Source organism: Anthonomus grandis, chromosome 7, assembly GCF_022605725.1.
Source record: "Anthonomus grandis grandis chromosome 7, icAntGran1.3, whole genome shotgun sequence".
Lineage (NCBI taxonomy): Eukaryota > Metazoa > Arthropoda > Insecta > Coleoptera > Curculionidae > Anthonomus > Anthonomus grandis.
Genome location: NC_065552.1, coordinates 18,510,732 through 18,521,982, shown reverse-complemented (window position 1 = coordinate 18,521,982; position 11,251 = coordinate 18,510,732).

Genomic DNA, 11,251 nt, shown 5'->3' with positions numbered 1-11,251 from the left:
ATTGGATATACACCTTCTATAGGGTTTCCCATGCTCTGGTTTACAAGTCCTGCCATTTAAACTGTCAAAAAGTTGATCTATATCATGTACAAACTCTACTGTATCTATTGCCTGAGCAGGAACAGTGTTGGTCGGATTACTTACCATTTCTTCAATTGTGGCTGCAACTGTATGGCTAAGTGTTTTTGCTGCTACTGATACTTTCATTTTTAGGCGACTCTCAAATTTTAAGTTTAAATAAACTTCTCTAATTTTTCTTAAAGCCTGAAATCTTTTCTTTCGGTCTATAACAAAACATTGCCTAATATGGTCCAATGGTGCATTTTTTTTTCATTAAACCTAATATTATATGTCAAAAGAGCATTACGAGTTGATTTAAGCAAATGTGGCACATCAAAAAGAGTAAAACCCCAAGGTTGTTTATATAAAAGTATGGACCCGGTCGAGTATTTTCTTTTGAAAGTTGTTTTATGGTAGAGCGATTATTAGATGCCTGGTCACTTACTGTACATAAAAGTGTAAGTCCGGTTTCCTCAATTTTGGCAATTAAATGTTTTATTAAAACTTTCAATTCTATTGCAAGTAAGTCTCTAGTAAAAAGATATGCAATTGGTTGCTTCCAAGTTTTGTGGAGGCCATTGACCATAAAAACTAAGGCATGATTTGCAAACTGGTTTCTTGTACCCATGGGCCCTAGGTCTACACAGCCATATTATATAACCGATTGTACATTAATATTGTTCTGAGAGTAAAATTTTATCAAAAATTAAAGAGCAATACCTATCAATTGCTTTAATTTTATTAACTCTTAATTTTAATTGACCACAAAGCTTATCATTAATGCCCGCTTCAAAGGGTGCACTTTTTAAAAGTTTTTGTAGGGTGGATTTACTTGGTAAAGCTAGACTGTTTTTTAAAAACCTGTATGATTTTGGACCTCTTTCGCAGAGGGCATATACCTTATCTTTGGTTGTCCATGTTGGTCTTTTTGTTTTTAAATTTGTAAAGCAATTTTGAAAAAAAGAGGCTACTGAAGGATCCATATTTTGCTCTAGTTCTTTAAAAACGGGTTTTTGACAACTGATATGCCGCTTTCAATTTTTGTTTGCTCGCAAACAGTTTGCTGTGTGTAGATTCTGTTGCTTTAGGTTTTGTTTAGATAATAATTTTTTTTCTAGGAGTAAGATTTTTAACCCTTGTTTCAGAAATTTGACTCAACATACTAAATCTCTGTTTTTTTGTGCCATTTTCTCCATCAAAATGCCCTATGATTCCTACAACCTTTCTTTTCGAATTAGGGTGAATGACCATTGGCCTAGCATAATTATGTTCATTCTGAACATTATATTGAGATTGCTGGATTATGACAGCAGGTAATAAAGTCAATGTAAAGTCGAAATTATACCCATTTGTAGTTATGTCATCCAGGTGAGAAAAAACGTATGGCGTAGATATTTTTGCCAATCAATATTAGGTTAGAAACTTTACCATCGCCTTCAGAAATTAATAGTCTGCTATGTATTTTTATACGTTCAGAAATTAACAAATGATTTATTTTAGCAGCATATTATTATATTTTTATATTTGTGTATATACTTTCATTCGTTTATTACCCTTTTTCATGTAGTCAGAACTTCTGAAGGTGACCCCTTCAAATTGGAAATATATTGATCATATTTTCGTTTACATTCCGATTATACCATTTCAATTGCATTAAACTGGCAATGATATAGTGGCAGTCGCAAAATTTTGTGTCCTAAAGGTTTAACATATTCATCAAGGAAGTACTTTTTTTCACTAGGGCAGTTTCTGCGTGCAATACTCTATATTTTATCTTTCATGGCTTTTTCTGGAAAGCCAATATTCTTTTTCTTCAACCATTCGTTCAGTCTCTGCTTTGTCTAAGATTTTCTCGGGATTTCTTCTAATAAACCAGAATGGTAACTTGCATTGTCCATAATTATAAATGACTTTGGGGGAAGATTTGGAACCAGCTGAGTTTTAAACCAGTTTTCGAAGTTTTTCCTGTTCATATTGTCATGATAATCTCCCGTCTTTAATCCACTCTTGAATATTAAATTTGCACTCTTGATGAAGCCATCTTTGGTTCCGGCGTGGACCACGATATAACGATGACTTTAAAAATAAAAGATAATTTAATTCTCTTCTTTTAGAAATCATTCTTCCAGAACATAAATTTAATATAATTAATAAGTAATGTTCCATGCACATACAAGTAGTGAATACTACAAAATGATCTCTTGCTAAAAATCCACGTCTCGTCAATGAAAACTGGAGTAAAACCTTTTGGACCTACATTTCTATTTTTGATATACTCCCTTAAAAAATTGATTCTTTTATGAACAATATTTGGCAAGTCCATCAAATATTTTCTGTTATTTGATTTTTTCCACTTGAAGCCTATACTATTGATCCATCTTCTTAAGGAGTCAATGGAAAACTCAAATTATTCAATTTCTTCCCTGAACTTTTCACTTATTGTTGCCAATATTACATATTCCTTTTTGGCGTACATAGAATAAATTGTGTCCCGAATTCTATGTTTCAAATATGTTGTAATTTTGGTTTTTGCTTCTTTTGCTTGGAAGATGCGGGCTGCGTAATCCTGATCTGATTTTATCCCATTCTTCTTTATATTTGCGATCGTTGTTGTGCTCAATTTGAAGTGCAATTCCGTTTTGGACTTGTTCCTTTTCCAGTTGAAAAAAAGCCAATATATTTAAAATCATCAGCTGCGATTGTTCATTATATCTATTATATCTTTTTTTAGGCATTATCTAACACTTTTTGAAATAACTTTCAAGAACAAGTTGACAAACCAATATTTTTGATTGACAGTGACGGATATTTCACATAACCTATTATATAAAAGATGAATAATTATCAGACACCAATTTTTTTCAAAAGTTTGTTGTCGCCGCTATTTGGAATATGCTAAACAAAGATAAACAAAAATGACGTCATTACAACTGGGTATAATTTCGACTTTATCTTCCCAAGGTACTTGTGCCTCAACCAGTACTGGGGCATTTTGAATGATACTTGGGCCAGCAATTGGGAGAGCACACTTTCTTAAACGAGTATGTATAGTACTAATAAATGAAATATCATCAAAATGGTCTTGACATAAATAACACCTTGTTGAGGTTGGGCTTAAACCAAGTTTTTTAAACCATTCGGACCTCCTAATAATGTCACTTTCAGGAAATTTAAAGAAAATTTTATTTTTGTATGAATCCTCAACAGGCCAATAGTATGTATTAAGTAGGTACCTTGCATTTAAAAATGAATTTTCCTGGTCATAACATTATTAGGGCAGTTTTAAAATGGTAAACAACAATTTTAGGTGACCTACAACATGGTGAAAACTATTTCATTAAAAAAAATTGCACTTACCCCATCCTAGGGATTTGAAACCACACAATAAAACAACAAAAAAGCTTCTATATGATGAAATTACACTTTAATAACTTTAAGCTACATTTTTAAGTATTTTTTGTTGAGAAAAAAACAAAAGAACATACCCAATGGGCACCAAAATAAAAAGGAATAAGCAATGGCGACGATCGATGATGCGAAGGTGGGTGGTGCGAAGGGTCGAAAGAAAATCGATAATCTAATGACAATTATGACAGAAATCGGCCCTCGATGCGGTCTAACCGAACTAAATTTTTTAGGTTAAGTTTTAGAACTTGATGATCAGGTTAGGCTACCTTTCAAACACTCTTTTAATATTCATTTCTCTATGGTTGGGTTGTTGGTGTATGACTTGCACTTATGGAGAATAAAATAAGTATTAAAATAATTATAATGTGTTATTATCCAATCTCATTATAAAGTGTACCCCATCAAGTGCTCCCAAATTATATGAAGAAAAATAAATATAAATTAACATGGCGCAGTCCGGTAAAAAGCAAAATTAAGTTTGGAGGTTAGGGAAACCGCATGGCTATACCCCAGTTGGCCCCAAGTTTATAATAAAATAAGTTAATATGGGTGACAGCCGAGGTATTTCTCCAATGCGGATGCAAGGGAATGTTCCGGAAAACTGGAGAATATGGCGAAGCAGGTTTGAAAATTACTTAAAGGCTTGAAGTCACTAAAAAGTCAGAAGAAGTACAGTGTGCTCAACTTTTACACTATGTGGGCAAAGAAGGATTTAAAATTTTTAGTACCTTCTCATTTGGTCAAAAAGAAAAAGACAAATTACAGCCTCTGCTCAGCAAATTTGAGATGCATTTCAAACCTAAGGTAAATTTATCCTATGAACGTTATATATTTTTTACCAGGAGGCAACAGGCAGGGTAAACCCTAGAGCAGTTCATTGTTGCTTTGAAAGAACAGGTACAAAAATGTAAATTTGATGCCTTGGAGGAGGGTCTAATTAATTGTATGGTTATCTGCGGAGTTCCGAGTAACGAGCTCAGGGAAAAGCTTCTACAGGATGACAATTTAACTTTAGACCAAGTAATCAAGCAGTACAAAATTTTGGAATTTGCCAAGGAGCAGAGCAGGGAAATGCACTCTGAAGATACATTCAAGGATATAAATGATATTCATAACAGAGTGAGATTTGAGACAAGACTTTAAAATAAGCAGGGCTCAAGACATGGACAAACACAAAACCAGAAGCAGGAACAATTTCACCATGGAGCTGGTAGAAGCTTAGGTAAAAAAGTTATTTCATGTACTAAATGTGGTAGAACTCATACTTTAAATAATTGTCTGTAGTAGAAATTAATAAAAGAAATTACACAGATTCATTTGTGTACATTGATGCAATAGAAAATAGGGAAAATAAAAATAAAAATTGCATGTCAGAAAATGAATGGTTTACAGATCTGTTTGTAAATAATCAAAAATTTAAATTAAAAGTTGACACAGGTGCAATGTGTAATGTATTATCTTTAGACCATTTAAAACACTTGGGACTATTTAATATACCAATAAATACTTCAAATTGCAGGCTTAGGTCATACACAGAGGACAATCTAAAAGTAGTAGGTGTTTCGGGCCTGTTTATAATATATGTTTAATTACTTAAATCAAGGTTATTTCGATCTCAATTATTTATCAAGTTATCAAGGCCAGACTGTAAAGAAATAGGGACGCTGCTCCAGTCACACTGAAATAAGATGATCCTTCTGTTTTCGACGCACGCACTTAGCGATTATGTAATGAACGAAATAAAATAGAAACGAAATAAGAAGAGACACAATTTGACGTAAAAGGAAAAAGAATGACTCGACTTACCCTAGTAATAAATGAAGTAAAGGATGTTGATATAAGGAACACCCCAATCAGCTTTCATTAACTCGACAAAGACGTGATGCACTTCGGTATTATCTCGCATGAGATTTAGGTACCGATTCAATAATTGCCGTAGTACTACTGCTCTCCGGTACCGCACACCTGTTCCGTATTTTAAGTTTTTGGCGCATGACCTCGGTCAAATAGCTTACTCCTCTCACCCCGAGGGGTCCATAAGGTAAAGTAGGATAAAAGAGCAAGGCTTTATGGAAGGAACATTGGAGTAAGAGGGTAAGGAAATGTAAGATAGGTCGAGTTTAAATATTAACAATTTACTAAGAAATGCGTGTGTTATACCGGGTGAACTTTTATATGCAAAATCAATGTAAATAAACCAAAATAAACAAAGTATTACCGAACTAATTATTAAATATCTTAAACTTTAAAGAAAACTTATGTTAACAAAAAATAAGTAAAATTAGCAAAAAGTACTAAAAGAAGAGAGAACGAAACATTCTCCCCAACCCTGAAAATACCCAGTTAAAGGTATTTTAAGAAGATATTGGTACAGGGCATAATTTGACGAGAGGGCGTTAAAGCAAACCCGTAGGAGTTTTAACTATAGCCACCCTTGGAACCTGATCCCTGCCATAAATAACCTTTTCTATGCGTCCCATCATCTCGTATAAGCACCAAAGTACCACAATCAACTGGACCCGACAGCGGATAAGTCCATTTAGACCGTTGTTGCAATGTATGGAGATATTCGCGGCTCCATCGTTTCCAAAAATGGAAATGTAATTGCAACAGAAGATTCCAACGCGATAATCTATTAGCAGGAACCTCTGTGTAGTCAGGATCAGGTAAACAAGTCGGGAGCTGCATATTCAGGAAATGCCCGGGGGTGAGTACAGATAGATCATTAGGATCTGTAGTAACAGGACATAGAGGGCGTGAATTAAGCACACTTTCTATTTGTACCACAAAAGTATTTAATTCTTCGTAGGTAAGAATTTGGTTACCGACGATTCGAGTTAAATGTAATTTAACGAATTTGATATTGGATTCGTATATGCCTCCAAAATGAGGACTTGCACTAGGTAAAAAATGCCAAACAATACCTTCCTTCGCAGCACAATCTTTAAAAATATCTTTCAAATAATTAGAACCACCCACAAAGTTTGTACCGTTATCCGAGTAAATATCAGTGACTTTTCCTCGCCGCGCGATAAATCGTGCGATAAATCGAGAGCCGCCAAAAATGTTTCTGTACTCAATTCAGATACTAGTTCAATATGCACAGCTTTAACCGCACAACATATGAACAAGGCTATGTATGCTTTGGTGGTCTTTGCACCACGAAGTTTACCCATGGTTACAGAAAACGGACCACAAAAATCTGTACCAATATGCGAAAACACACGATGTTGGCTCACGCGGTATTTTGGCAAGTCGCCCATAGGGGGTTGATAAGGAATAGGTTTGGTTTTCCAGCAAGTAAGGCATTTTGAAAGTACGCTATGAATGGCTTTTCGAGCGGCTTTCTTGGTATGAACAGGGGAAATTTTACATCAAATGCTAGCTCAGCATGATAAATGCGACCTCCCACTCTAAGAAATCCCTGACTATCTAAGAAAGGTTTTAATTTTCTTAAAGATTTTGGTAATGCAACTTCACTTTTTAGTTTAGCTATTTCGGCAGCAAAATGTTCCAGTTGGATACATTTAGTAAGGCAAAGTAGAGCATTTTGTAATTCAGGAATAGTAATATATTTAAATGGCACAATGTCCTTTTTTTGAAATCGATGACATATTCGAACAACATAAGCAACAATTCTTTGTATTTTAGATAAAGAGTTAAATTTTTCCAGTAACGATTGAAATATACAGATTGTCTCTACCGCCAAAAAAGTTTTACTTTTCGCTTCTGAAAAAAATGTCACATTCTGGAAGGGATGCATTAAAAAGATTCAATGTTTCGAACAAGTATTTTAAAAATTCAGGTCCATTCCACCACAAATTGCAATTTAGAAGATCGAATGGGAACATTCCTCGAGTGCCGCAATTACTAGGATTATTTATGCCGGTGATGTGATACCAACAATCGGGGGAAATTATTTTTTGTATATGTCGGAATAAACTCACTTTCACTTTCAGACATTATGATTTATTTCTATTAAATAAATTCACAAGAAAGAACAAATTAAATTTAATAAAGAAATCCGTAATGAGCAGAACGAATTCATAAGCCCATTCTCCGAACGCCTCGACCGTACCTACTAAACTAAACTCGTCGTGTTCTTCTCTCAGGTCAAAAATGCCGGACTTGTGACTACGTTTGCATAAAAAGGGATTTATGCATTACTCATTCAAAATTCTTAAACTTTTTATAACTAGATGCGTTAAATTAACAAAACAAAGCAAATAATATAATTCTACCGACACGGTTATCCTGACTTACACACGTCCTCGGGTGATCCTAGAATGAAGAGATTCTGTTATATTACATCAACTTTAGCATCAACAGGTGCATTCGAATAATGAAGTCAAGAAGTATATAGCTCAAAATCAACAATAAAACTATATAGTAGACTTATGAGGAAGTTATCAGGCCCAAATTATAAAAATACACAAGGCTCTTGCTGTATACCACAGCGATTACATGCTCGTTTTAGTTCTAGAGCAACACTATCACCATCGGGTGACCAGGTCCCCGCCACAACTTGTACCGCACATCGCACCATGATCACACATTTAAGTGTGCACTTGCGACTTCAGCACAACGTATGTGGTGCAACCACTAGCCCTGATTTACTTCTGCCATTACTCTACATTTCTACTTACGTCAACTATCCTAGGAGAACCCTTCAACTCATTATTCTCATCCTCAATATCATCACACATATCTAATTCCACGGGAACTTGACTTCCCGGCATACTTCTTAAATTATCATGAGAATACTTATAAGATCTTTTATTAGATAATGACTTTAAAGTGTATCGATCACCCTCAAGAACTTCTGTTATTTCGAATGGACCTTTAAATTTAGGATCTAATTTTGTTTGATGTCTCTCTTCATTCTTAAGTAGCACATGATCTCCTATTTTATAACGAACTACTTTAGCCTTTCCATGATCAAATCTAACCTTATCATAAATTGATACTTTTTTCATGTTTTCCGAAGCACGGTCAAGCTCGCTGAATATCTATTATAACTTCATCATCATTATTAACAGATACTAACCCTAGCGGACGTGCCACCCTACCGATTAATAATTCTAATGGACTAGCCTTAGTAACGCGATTGGTCGTGCAATTCAATGCCAGCTGGATATCGCCAATAGCATCTTGCCATGATCTTTGGCTACTTTCTACTGCGGTTAACATATTTTTCAAAGTACTCATGACACGTTCAACTTGACCATTTGCCCGACATGAACCCGTAGCTATTAAGTGTAAAGCTATATTTTGTTACATACAGAATTCACGAAAATCTTACTTGCAAAGCACCTTCCTTGATCACAAATTAAACGAGATGGATTGCCAAATAATGAAATAATCGATTTCAATGTTTTAATACAACTATCGGTATCGATATTAAAAGTATGATACAAGGACACAAATTTTGAAATAATCGATTTCAATGCTTTAATACAACTATCGGTATCGATATTAAAAGTATGATACAAGGACACAAATTTTGTAAGCATCGATCATAACTATAATATACTCCTTGCGGTCGCTTTTTCCACTTAATTTCCCTGTTATATCAACGTGAATGGTATGCCAAGGTATGCTGATTTTTGGAATAGGATGAAGGTCGGCTTGAATTTTACCTGAATGAGATTTTGACAATTTACAAGTAATGCAGTTATCAACGAACTTACGAACATATTTTGACATTTCGTCAAACCAGTAATAATCGTAGACCTTATCCAGTGTTTTATCATACCCCAGATGCATAACAGATTCGTGACTCATGAAATATAATCTCTACAGAATAATTATTTATTTTAACTTCAGATAATATCTGCAAGGTATAATTTACCGTAGTATTTCCAATGCCTTTTAAAACAACAAGTTTATTTATTCGTTTCCCAGAAAATTTTACAGATATAATTTCTTTTATCAAAGAACACTCGGCACCAGAATCAAAACAAAATGAATATGACTCACCGGATTGAATCAGCACTCCTGATGGAGCCGCAACCTCAGACATATCAATTCGCCTTTCGGAATCCTTGTTCTTGAGTCTCGTCATCGTCGTGTTGCCGTTGTTCTTTAGACATACTGAGGCGAAGTGCCCGTATTCTCCACATTTAAAACACACCACTGAACGTTTTGGCGGCGGTACTCTTGACGTGGATTGGTCTCCTTTAAAAAATAGCTGCTTCTTTTCCCGTTTCAATCGACAATCAAAATGGCCTTGTGTCCCATTTTTCCACAAAAATGACATTTGATGCTAGTCATAAATTTCATCTTTTTTTTCTCTGTTATCTCAAGAGAAGATTCAACTTTTCGTTTACTGTATGATATGGCCTTTAATTCTTGCTGCAATTCAGCCCTTGTTGTGATTTTCGTGATAAAAGATAAACGATGTAATCTACTGTCAAACTTTGCTAAATGAGCTAAAACAGTTGAAACAGCAATTTCTTCTGTTTGTGTTTATTTGTTTTCACCTTGACATTATGGATGTCATTAGCCTACTGCCATATGTACTAAGGCATTCGCCGTTTTTTGGAGAATCATTCTGTAAGTTAATTAACATATCAGCTGTTGTTTCAACACCACGAAAACGTTCAATAAGCAAGTCCTTAAATTGGTTCCATGTTATTCCAGGGAAGCACACTTGCGACAGCCACTGGGAGGTACTGTGGCGTTAACTTTACAGTGTTATTTTGCCAAGAGTTTGCAGACGGTACCTCAGAATTATTGGAGGCTTGGGATTGTTCGAAGGTTCACTTATGACTGGCTATTAAAAAATCTAAACTTGATTATAACTATTAAATAAGAGGGCGCCACTTAGTTTTTTTTATATAAATAAGAAAACTAAGAAAAAGACTTGGTATATAGGTTTCAATTATCAATTAAATGTTAATAATTTATTATGAATTAAAATATGAATAATGTTGATGTGATTAAAATAAGTTTGACAGAAGTAACATTTAAATTATGATTTCACTACTAGGTAGATTTCAGCACTTGAAAAATAAATTGCAATTATTAAAATTTTTACTATATATTCGTATTACGCAGGGGAAAGTTCATTAACCTTTTTACCTGAGGCATATACGCCTTAACCGAGTTATATCTACTTAACTACCAAAAAAGGTACTGAAAAATACTGAACAAAAAAATAACTAAAATTATAGATAAGAAATTGACGTATTAAATTATGATATTGATTAAATATTTGTAGCAATAAATTGAAATTAAAGGTATATTAATAAAAATTTAAATATGTGAGACAAATCTATGGTTAATAATATTTAAATAAATGGAATAAACTGGCCTGTATATTCCTCCAAGAAATGAACGGCTGGCCTCCAAAATCGAGGCTGTGAATGTATGCCATTTGTAGCTTAACTATCCGGACTGGGAATATCTAATACTAGCTCTAACTCTGGCTCCAGCTCCACAGCTTACAGCAAATTCCCGGGGAAATCAAAATCCTGCAGCCATCAAGAATTGAAGAAGAATAAAGAGGAAAATGGAAAAGTAAAACCCTAAAACAACGGTTGCCATTGTATTTACTGTCGATAAAAATGAATGGCGTTCAAAATGTGACACACTCACCTTGCTAAGTTTCATTATCTATCCATCAAAATCTTGGGCATCCTGCACCAGAATTATGAAATAAACAGTTCCCTAAAGGAACAAGATTAAGGACTATAAATTATAAACTATATTGGCCACTTCCTGCTTCACAAACTTCGGAAATAAAAAAACTGGCCTTTTACGTGTGCTTCTACCTGCAACA